Here is an 11,984-nt window from a genome sequence, read left to right on the forward strand (position 1 = left end):
AGTTAGATCCCCAAACCCCTATTAACTGCTTTCCCCATATCTATTTCTACTATTGTGACTTGCCGGGATGATTGGTTTTGCGTTTCAGAGTATTTTGGGACACTTAGTCCCTAAATGAGAGCTTAAGCTTTAGGATTTGGACCGTAGTCAGAACTGTGTGAAGACGACTCCGGAATGGAATTTCATCATTTCCGTTAGCTCTGTTAGGTGATTTTGAGTTTAGGGGCGTGTCCGGATTGTGTTTTGGAGGTCTGTAGCTCATTTAGGCTTGAAATGGCAAAATTCGAATTTTTGGAGTTTTGGGCCAGTAAGTGGAATTTTTGATATCGGGGTCGTTTTCTGATTGCGGAAGTTGGAGTAGGTCCGTAATGTTGATTATGACTTGTGCGCAAAATTTAAGGTCAATCGGACGTGATTTGATAGGTTTCGGCATCAATTGTAGAATTTTGAAGTTTCAAGTCCTTTAAGTTTGAATTGGAGGGTGATTCGTGGTTTTAGCATTGTTTGATGTGATTTGAGAGCTCGACTAAGTTCGTATGGTGTTTTAGGATTGGTTGGTATCTTTGGTCGAGGTCCCGGGGGCCTCGGGTGTGTTTCGGATGCTCAACGGGTCATTTTTGGACTTAGAGAAGTAGTAGATTTCTGGTGTTTTATTGCAGAGAAATCCTTCATCGCGTTCGCGAGAAGTGCCTCGCAATCGCGTAGAGCATCTAGGAAAGGCAGCTAAGTTGTTCTTCGCATTCACGATGTTGTTCCCGCGTTCGCGAAGGTGTGGGACCTTAAGCCTATGCGTTCGCGATATGGTCCTCGCGTTCGCGTAAAGGAACGTGGCAGAGGAAGCTCCGGGCATAAAGCCTATGCATTCGCGAAGAGGTTCCCCCATTCGCGAAGGGGTCCGTCAGTGGAAGGTACTCGTTCACGAGAGTACCCTCGCCTTCGCGAAGGAGGAATTTTGTGCCAGTGGAAGATTGTTGATCGCGTTCGCGATCGTGATGTCGCGTTCGCGAAGAAGAACGCACCTGGGCAGAATTTAAGGTTCAAAAATGAGGGTTGAGTTAATAACATAAAAAATTGATTGAATGCTCGGTAGAAGGCGAAATTTGGAGAGATTTTCGGAGGAAGGTTTTGGGTAATGATTTCTAACTCCTTTATGGTTATATTCCACTAATCTATGGTTGATTTCATCATTTAATTTCGGATTTTGGGGTTGAAATTGGGAAACATTTGGAAAAATTTCTTCAACAAAGATTTCGAGTTTTGAAAGGGGATTTGTGGTCGGATTTGAGAAATTTTTATATGGTTAGACTCGTGAGTGAATGGGTGTTCGTATTTTGTGACTGTTACCTGATTCCGAGATGTGGGCCCCACGGGCAATTTTTGAGTTAATTTCGGAATTTTTGTTAAAGTGTTGATTTCATTAATTAGATGAGTCTATCATGGTTGTATTTATGATATGTAATTGCTTTTGGCTAGATTTTGGCCATTCAGAGCCGGATATTCGTGGGAAAGGCATTGTGACCGATTGACTGAGCTTGGTTCGAGGTAAGTGGCTTGCCTAACCTTGTGTTGGGGACTTTTCCCTTAGGATGTTTGATATAAAATGATGTGTGGGTGCCGTGTATCTGAGGTGATGAGTACGTACACGGGCTATTATTGCAAAACATATCCCGTCCTTCCTTTCTAAATCATAAACCATTTTCCCTTATTAAATTGTACTAATACATTTAATTATGTAGCTTAGATTATAGAAGTATGCTTATGTGTTACGGGAGATCCCCTAGCACTGCATATTTACTTTGGGACTACGGACGTATTCCGGGAGATCCCCCTGTACTGCATATTCATTTGAAACTACGGGACGGTATCCCGGGAGATTTTCCACTGTGCTTACCTTGTTCTGAGCCGAGGGCTCCCTTAACTGTTAAACTTTAGAGAATTTCTTTAACTATGTTATCGTAAATTCTACTTATATCTTTTACTGTTTAATTTATTTTATTTACTTCAGTAGGTCCTTGACTTGACCTCGTCACTACTTGACCGAGGTTAGGCTTGGCACTTACTGGGTACCATTGTGGTATACTCATGTCCTTCCCTGCACATGTTTTTGTGTGCAGATCCAGGTGCGAGCTATCAGCCTCGGGGTTAGTGCGTGCTGCTGATTTTAGGAGAGTTCAAGGTACTACTGCTTGCGTCTGCAGATCTTCGGAGTCCCCTTCTACTCCCTCTCCTAGAGACTTTCTTTATTATCTTCAGACTTTTGTATAGAGCTATATAGATTATAGCAGCTTGTGACTTAGCGGTATTCTGAATCTTGGGAAATTATTTTGTATATGCCGAGTGGTACTACTCTTGGCTATTCACGATATGTTGTTGATCTTTAAAAATGTTGTGTTTTCTTTATATTTTTTCTAATATTAGGCTTACCTAGTTGTAAAGTCTAGGTACCATAACGACACCTTACGGAGGGTTAGTTTGGGTCGTGACACAAAGTCAGGAAGATCATGAGAAACACCTAAGGACTGTGCTCCAGACTTTGAGAGAAAAGATGTTATATGCAAAATTTTCAAAGTGTGAATTCTGGCTTGATTTAGTGGGAATTTTGGGGCATATAGTTTCGTGCGAAGGGATTAAGGTAGATCCGAAGAAGATTGAAGAAGTGCAGAGTAGGTCCAGACCGTCCTCAGTTACGGAAATCCAGAGTTTCCTTGGTTTGGCAGGGTATTATCGCCGATTTGTAAAGGGTTTCTCTTCTATTGCTGCATCTATGACCAAATTGACCCAGAAGAGTGCTCAGTTTAGGTGGACCGAGGAATGTGAGGAGAGCTTTCAAAAGCTCAAGACAACTTTGACTACAACCCCAGTATTGGTATTACCTACAGGTACAGGGTCTTATACTGTGTATTGTGACGCGTCACATATTGGTCTCGGCGTAGTGTTGATGCAAGACAGTAGGGTGATTGCCTACGCATCGAGACAGTTAAAGGTGCATGAGAAGAATTATCATGTACATGACCTTGAATTAGCAGCTATTGTTCATGCCTTGAAGATTTGGCGGCATTACTTATACGGTGTCCATTGCGAGGTCTACACCGATCACTAGAGTCTACAACATCTGTTTAAACAGAAGGATCTTAATATGCGGCAGCGGAGATGGTTAGAGTTGCTTAAGGATTATGATATCACCATTCTCTATCATCCTGGGAAGGCCAATGTAGTGGCCGATGCCTTGAGTCGTAAGGCGGAGAGTTTGGGCAACTTAGCATATTTACCGGTAGTAGAGAGACCTTTAGCCTTGGATGTTCAAGCCTTAGCCAACCAATTTGTCAGGTTGGATGTTTTCGAGCCGAGCCGAGTTTTGGCTTATGTGGTTTCTTAGTCTTTTCTTTATGATTGTATTAGAGAACGTTAGTATAATGACCCCCATTTTCTTGTCCTTAAGGATACAGTTCAGCACGGTGATGCCAAGGAGGTCACTATTGGAGATGACGGTGTACTACGGATGCAAGGCAGGCTATGTGTACTCAATGTAGATGGCTTGCGTGAGTTGATTCTACAGGAGGCTCACAGTTCGTGGTACTCCATTCATCCGGGTGCTGCAAAGATGTATCAGGATGTGAGACATCACTATTGGTGGAGGCGGATGAAGAAAGACATAGTGGAGTATGTAGCTCGGTGTCTAAATTGTCAACAGGTGAAATATGAGCATCAGCGACCGGGTGGATTGCTTCAGAAGTTAGAGATTCTAGAATGGAAATGGGAGAGGATCACTATGGATTTCGTTGTTGGGCTCCCACGGACTCAGAGGAAATTCGATGCAGTTTGGGTGATTGTGGATAGATTGACCAAGTCAGCTCATTTCATTCCCGTGATTACTACTTACTCTTTAGAACAGCTGGCTCAGATATATATTCACGATATTTTCAGATTTCATGATGTACCAGTATGACCGGGGTACACAGTTTACCTCATGGTTTTGGAGGGCTGTACAGTGAGAGTTGGGTACTCGTGTGGAGTTGAGTACAACATTTCACCCTCAGACGGATGGACAGTCCGAATGCACTATTCAGATACTGGAGGATATGCTTTGTGCGTGTGATAGATTTTGGGGGTGCTTGGGATCAGTTCTTACCACTTGCGGAGTTTGCTTACAACAACAGTTATCAGTCGAGCATTTAGATGGCTCCGTATAAGGCCTTGTATGGTAGGCGGTGCCGGTCTCCAGTGGGTTGGTTCGAACCGGGCGAGGCTAGACTATTGGGTACAGACATGGTTCAGGATTCCTTGGAGAAGGTTAAGTTGATTCAGGATCGACTTAGTACAGCCCAATCTAGACAGAAGAGTTATGCGGATCAGAAGGTTCGCGATGTTGCATTCATGTTTGGTGAGCACGTATTGCTCTGGGTTTCGCCTATGAAGGGTGTGATGAGGTTCGGGAAGATGGGCACGTTGAGCCCTAGGTATATTGGGCCTTTTGAGATTCTTGAAAGAGTTGGAGAAGTGGCTTACAGACTTGCGCTACCATCTAGTCTCTATGCAGTTCATCCGGTATTCCATGTTTCTATGCTTTGAAAATATCACGGCGATCCGTCTCATGTGTTAGACTTCAATTCGGTTAAGTTGGACAAGGATCTATCTTATGTTGAGGAACCAGTGGCTATTTTAGATAGGCAGGTTCGAAAGCTGAGGTCAAAGAACATTGCTTCCGTGAAGGTTCAGTGGAGGGGTCATCCGGTCGAGGAGACAACTTGGGAGACCCAACATGATATGCGTTGCTGTTATCCACACTTATTCACCAACTCAGGTATTTTTTCTAACTCCGTTCGAGGACGAAAGTTTGTTTTAGAGGGAGAGAATGTGATGACCCAAAATGTCATCTTTAAAGTTAATAATTAATTTTGTGTTCTAAGACCTCGAAAAGCACTATTTATCATTACTCAACTTGCGTGCGCAGTCCGTAAAATTTTCCAAAAAGTTTTTATGTGAAAAAAGGATTAAAATGTGAGTTAGAGCTTTAAAATTCAACCGAATTGACTTTGGTCAACATTTTGAGCAAACGGACTCGGATTAGTGTTTTGACAGTTCCAGCAGGCCCGTATTGTGATTTGGGACTTGGGCGTATGCCCGAAATCAAATTCCGAGGTCCCTAGCCCGAGATATGGAATTTTGATGAAAAATTAAAAGTTTAAGTTCAAATAGTGACCGGATGTCGAATTGTGTGCAAACGACCTCGGAATAGAATTTAGATGATTCCAACAGCTCCGTATGGTGATTTTGGACTTAGGAGCGTTATCGGAATTTTAATTGGAAGTCCGTAGTGAAATTAGGCTTGAAATGGATAAAATAGGAATTTAAGTTTGGAAGTTTAACCGGGGAGTTGACTTTTTGATATCGGGGTCGGAATCTATTTTTGAAAATTTTCACAGTTCCATTATGTTATTTATGACTTGCGTGAAAAATTTGTGATCAATCGGACTTGATTTGATAGGTTCCGATGTTGTTTGTAGAAATTGAAAGTTTCAAAATTCATTAGGCTTGAATCTATGTGTGATTCGTATTTTAATTGTTGTTGGATGTGATTTGAAGACTCAGCTAAGTCCGTATGATATTTTAGGATTTGTTGGTATATTTGGTTGAGGTCCCGAGGGGCTCGGGCGTGTTTCGGATGGTTTTCAGAGTATTTTCCTTCATTGTGGCACTGCTGGTAGCTGCTGATTTCTAGTATTTTGAGGCAATGTTAATTTTGTTCTTAGCGATCGCGTGAGGTCAACCGTGATCGCGTAGGTTGGGCAAGCTGTGCATCGCGATCGCGTGGCATTGTTTGCGATCGCGTAAGGTTAATTGAGGCTGCTAAGTTTTGTGCTCCGCGATCGCGTGAAGCGGGATGCGATCGCGTAACTTTGAGACCTTGTGACTCGCGAATGTGTGAAGAGGATACCGATCGCGTAAGAGCTGGGAATTCTGTGCTCTGCGATCGCGTGAGGATATACGCGATCGTGTAGAGTTAATTGGGGCAGTGGTAATTTGTGCTTCGCGATCACGTGTGGATGTTCGCGATCGCGATGAGTAAAAGCCAGGGCAGAATGTTTAAGTTCTTAAAATGGGACCATTTTTAATGAATTGGAGCTTGGATTGAGGCGATTTTTGAGAGATTTTCAGAGAAAACGTTGGGGTAAGTGTTCTTAACTCAATCTTTATTAGATTACCCGAATCTATCATTGTTTTTAACATTTAATTGGTGATTTAAGTTGAAAAAATTTGAAAACCCTCTTGGATAGATTTGAGGATTTGAGGGTTGAACTGTTATTGAAATTTAGTCATTTTGGTAAGGTTAGACTTGTGGTTGAATAGGCGTTCATATTTTATACCTTTCGCCGGATTCCGAGACGTGGGCCCCACAGGCCATTTTTGAGTTAATTTCAGATTTTTATTTTAAAATGTAGTATTTTCTTACAGAATTAATTCTATAATTTTTGTTGATTGTATCGAATTAATTATGACTAGATACGAGTCGACCGAAATCGAAAAATCGAGAAAAAAATATACTACTTGGTTAAATTGGAGCAAGTCGAGGTAAGTGATTTGTCTAACCTTGTGTGAGGGAAAATTTTTCTAGGATTGGTATTAATTGTAATGTGATGAAAGTCGTGTACACGAGGTAACGAGTGTGTACACGGACTAAATGTGAATGATTATGTTTTTAAATTGTGAAGATCACTGTTGCTTATTAATTAATTTACTAAATCTTGTTATATTCTCCATCATCGATTTGATTTGTATACTTTAAATTTGCTTGATCTTTTCCTGCTAATTGTTTTTACCTATTTAGTTGAAACTTGGTTTCTTTTATTCTGTGTATTATTAAAATTGATTTTCTTTAATTTAAATATTATTAATATGAAGTATTTGACATTTTAAATTTGGTATTGAAGCAACGTATTAAAATTTTGAAATATTATTTTGAATTATTTATTCCTAAATATTTGTGTAAGATTTTCGTACTCATTGTGATGGAGCCGTGAGCTCTTTATTATGGAAAATATTGTTGTTGATTTATTTTCGGTAAATTAAAATATTTGGGCACTTGAGGTGCAAATTGTGATATATTATGATACGGATACGCATGCGGTGGTATAAGGTCTGGGTATTGAAATGCATGCGGTGAGATAAGGGTGGCTTGATACGCGTGGCTAGTATGGGGAACTACTAGAAGTCATGCGGTGTGATAAGGATGGCTAAAACGCGGGATGCTATTTCGAAAAAAATATTTTCTTTAAAATAAATTGTGAAGGCTCCCGCGGTGAGATAAGGAAATGAGATATTATGAATTTATTTATGATTTGGGACTACGAGGCGGTACCTCGTGAGTTCCCTTGTTGATATTGACTTATGGCCATAGTTGCCTTTGATTATTTATTGTGATTTTCATAAAGTTGAAAGGAATTCTGTTTTGATTCCACGAGATATTATTTGCCATTATTTTCTGTAATTAAATGGTGACATGTTACTTGATTTATTTTCATTGTCATTTTATTTTATTATATTGTTAAATATTTTACCATAAAATTATTATTTTCCAGTAGGGCCTGACCTGACCTCGTCACTACTCTACCGAGGTTAGGCTCGACACTTACTGAGTACCGTTGTGGTGTACTCATACTACGCTTCTGCACATATTTTTGTGCAGATCCAGGTACATCTTACCAGCCTAGATATCAGTGAGTTACCTGAGCATAGAGACTTCGAGGTATATCTGCCAGCGTCCGCAGACTCCGTAGTCCCCTTCTATCATTTTTATATTGCTTCCTTATTTTCTTTAGACTCTGTTATATAGAGACATTAAGGATAAATCCTTAGAAGTTTGTGACTTATTTCTACTGGGTTTTGGGAGTTGAAATTGTTTGAATTATAATTTATTTATTTCAGATATTTATTATTATTCCGCATTGATAGGCTTACCTAGTCTTAGAGACTAGGTGCCCATCACGACATCCTACGAAGGAAATTTGGGGTCGTGACACCCATATGCTCTTGGAATTCAAATCTGCAGATGTGGCCTTTTAGAGCCACATTACAGATCTGGCCCTATCTTGCTATTTGCAATCTATAACCAATTACTTACAAAAATAAGTTTACAGAGAGTATCTTTCTATTCACAGCTTAACTACCTTACTAAAATAAACCTTTTCAAAACATTAGCAAGATTATTGGGACTCTAAAAATAAAAATAAAAAAAATTAAAAAGTTTAGCTTGGCAATAACAAAGGGACAAATATAGCTACATGGGTTCAAAATTTAATATATACTCCTTTCATAAAACCAAGCAACTAATGACCGAGTAGAATTATATCTAATGTTTTAGAAAAAAAACGATGCTTGACACAGTTTAATTATCTAACATATAGTCATAACATTATCAACATTCAAGAGCATATAAAAATTAATTACAATAGAATGATGAAGCTACTAATTATTCCCAACATCATTATCTTTCATTCCGACTCAATTTTAGGAGTTTACATGGTCCGAAAATTATCTGGACAGCAGAAAGAAGAACAAATACAGCAAAATCAGCTCTTTCCAAAAACAAGAAACGGACGGTAAAACAATTAAATGGGTAGCAACATAGCAAAAAGATAGCGACAACCAGGAGATTTTAAACCCAAGAAAATGAACCAGAAATACCTAGCAAAACAGTTGAAACTAGCAATTTTGTAACTCCAGAAGAAGCTTTCAAAAATACTACATTTTCTTTAAAATAAGTTTTGCACTTAAGAATCAACTCACAAAAACTCTCAATTTTTAGATGCTAAAGGATGCTGCTGATTTTTCTCTCCCCTTTTTTATCTTCTGTGTGTCCAGATCTCTCATACTTCTATAAAAATGTATGTTTTATATATAAGAAACAACCAGCTATTTCATGATTAAAAATCAGTATTTTTTGACATATTTTTCTATAAAATCTGCACTTAAATTCAAAAGGCAAGACCTTTTTGTTCAATCTTGTCCAAAAGAGAATATTTCAACCAAAATCTGTTCTTCAATATTCAAAGACAAACTTTTGTTCAAAAATTATCCAAAAGTCCATATTTTCTTACCAAACAAATGACTTTGTGAGTTTTGTACTCAAAAAATCTCTGAAGCAATAAATAAGCAATCAAACAAGTACCCTATACTTTCAAGTATTCCTTCACTACCTCACTTTCATCGATACAAAACTATTCTATTACTTCAACAAGTGCAAAAACAAAAAATGTAGCATTTCAAACTTTAAAAACTAATGCTAAAATAATTAATAAGAGACAAAATAAAATCTGAAAAATAAAAAAATAAAAAAAATCAGCCATGAAAAGAAAAAAAAAAGAATAAGTATTTTTACCATTTCTGTCACGACCTAAAATCCCACCACAGGCGAGGTAAGCCGATTACAATTACATTTCAAGCTATTTTTTTTTTATAAACCAACAGCAAAAATAATTACAAATATAACAGCCTCCCAAGACTGGTAGTACTGAGTCACGAACTTTAACTGAATACATAGAATGATCACGAGGACCGAATATACAGTACCGTTTGATTAAAAATTAACAGTACAATGAAATGAAAAGACTCCAAGGGACTGCGATGACCAAGCAGATCTACCTTGAATCCTTACGATCCCACTCTAACTCTGTCCGAGTCCGCTAGTCCAATACCTGGCTCTGCACAAAAATGTGCAGAAGTGTAGTATGAGTACACCACGGTCAGTACCCAGTAAGTATCAAGACTAACCTCAGTGGAGTATAGACGAGGTACAGCCAAAACACTTACTAGTCTAATAACATGTGCAATATAGTATACAAAATAATAGGAAACAAATAACAATAAGGGCAACATAAAACAACCAGTGATGCGCACAGTAAGACAATAAAATCACCATTAATATCGCTCAACAATTGTTAAATACAATTACACTCAGTTAAATCAAGTTCTTCAATTAAATATCTTTCACACATAATTCTTACAAATAAAACTCTTTTTCAAATATAATTTTCTCAAATAAATATCTTTCGAATATAAAATCTTTTCAATAAATCTATTCTAATATAATTTTCTCAAATAAATATATTTCAATTATAATTCTTTCATATAATTATTTTTGAATAAAATACTACGAAATAAATATTTTGAATATAATTCTTTCAATTAAAAAGGTCACCATGTGACACCCTATTTCATAGTAAAAAAAAATACGGGTCTCGGCCCATTTTTATATTTCTCGTAAACACGGGTTTCAGCCCATTTTTCATATTTTTACGGCACTTCGTGCCCATAATCAAATCATATTATTTTTCCGGCACCTCGTGCCCTCATTTCATATCACAATTGCATGGACAATTTACGTACCAAATATTATTATCATTTAATCACAGCACCTAGTGCCCGCATTTTATATCACAACTGCATGTACAATTTACGTGTCAATATCCTCATTATTTACTCACGGCACCTCGTGCCTACATTTTATTTTATAATCCGTCTGGCATTAGCCACATGCTCCTAATTTCAACATAAATCAGATTATTATCAATTTACCAACAACAAGACAAATTACACAAAGCATAAAAATAAACACAAAAAAATCACAACATCATATAAAAATCACCAACACCACAATTCCACATCGTCACATATCGTTCCTGACAATAGCCACCCTTATCGCTTCTATTGCCACCCTTATCGCTCCTATAGCCACCCTTATTGCTCCGCCCAGATCATATTCAACAAATACAACCACAATGAAATGCCACCCTTATACCCACATAATATCAATGGTGAAATGCCACCCTTATATCCTCAAAATAATAATTAACACAACACAATAATTTACACGGAAAATTATCACGGCAATATAACAAAATTAATTCATACCACAATTTGTCCAATGGCCACAACCAAATTCCAAAGCTACAACCAAGTCAATTAATTTCACAATAAATAGCCAAAAGCTCCACACAATGTGTACGACACCCAAAAACAATCAATAGAGATAGAAATTACTTAATATAAAACAAAGTCTTCATTAAATTCAAATTTTCAATAATTATATAAACATCTCTTCTTAAGCTCATTTAATTAATTATTTGCAGAGAGAAAATCCATTAATGAAATTAAATTCCAATAATTATCAAACCACTAAATTCATGGAATTACATAAATAATCAAGTAACAATCACATCAAATTGTCATATAACAACAGATTCAACAACAACAAGGATTTAGGCATGACAAATAGATGATTAAATATATACCAACAATTATCTAATTTACCATACAATATGCTCAAGACTTTAACTCAATAAAATTTACACATATAATCCGAGTACGTACTCGTCACCTTGCGTACACGGCTTTTCACATTTCACAAATGGCACATAAGACTGGATGCCTAAGGGGTAATTCCCCCACTCGAGATTAGGCAATAAACTTACCTTTTTAAAGTTATGCCGATATTCCAAAATCGCCTTCTTGCTTGAATTGACCTCCAGACTGCTCAAATCTATCCAAATTAATTGCATAACTTCATTAAAATTCATCGAAAATAATTCCGGATAATAATACGTCGACTTAAAACTTTATTCCAAAAAATTAACAAAAGTCAACGTGGAGCCCGCCTCTCGGAACCCGATATAATTTTTACGAAATCCGAACACCCATTCCGATACGAGTTCAACCATACCAATTTTATCCAATTCCAATAACAACTTGACCTCCAAATCTTAAATTTTTGTTTTTGGAAGATTTTGCAAAGAACATGATTTCCTCCATTTAAATCCGAATTAAATGATGAATATAATCATGAATTAATGAAATATAAACACTTTAGGATATAGAATACTTACCCAAGTCAAAGTTGTGAAGAACTCCTCCAAAATTGCCTAAAAAACGAGCTCCAAAATCTCAATCGAAAATGACAAAGTGACTCATTTTTGGTCCATATGTTGCTA

The sequence above is a fragment of the Nicotiana tabacum genome, chromosome 24, assembly GCF_000715075.1.
Source record: "Nicotiana tabacum cultivar K326 chromosome 24, ASM71507v2, whole genome shotgun sequence".
NCBI classification, from domain to species: Eukaryota; Viridiplantae; Streptophyta; class Magnoliopsida; order Solanales; family Solanaceae; genus Nicotiana; species Nicotiana tabacum.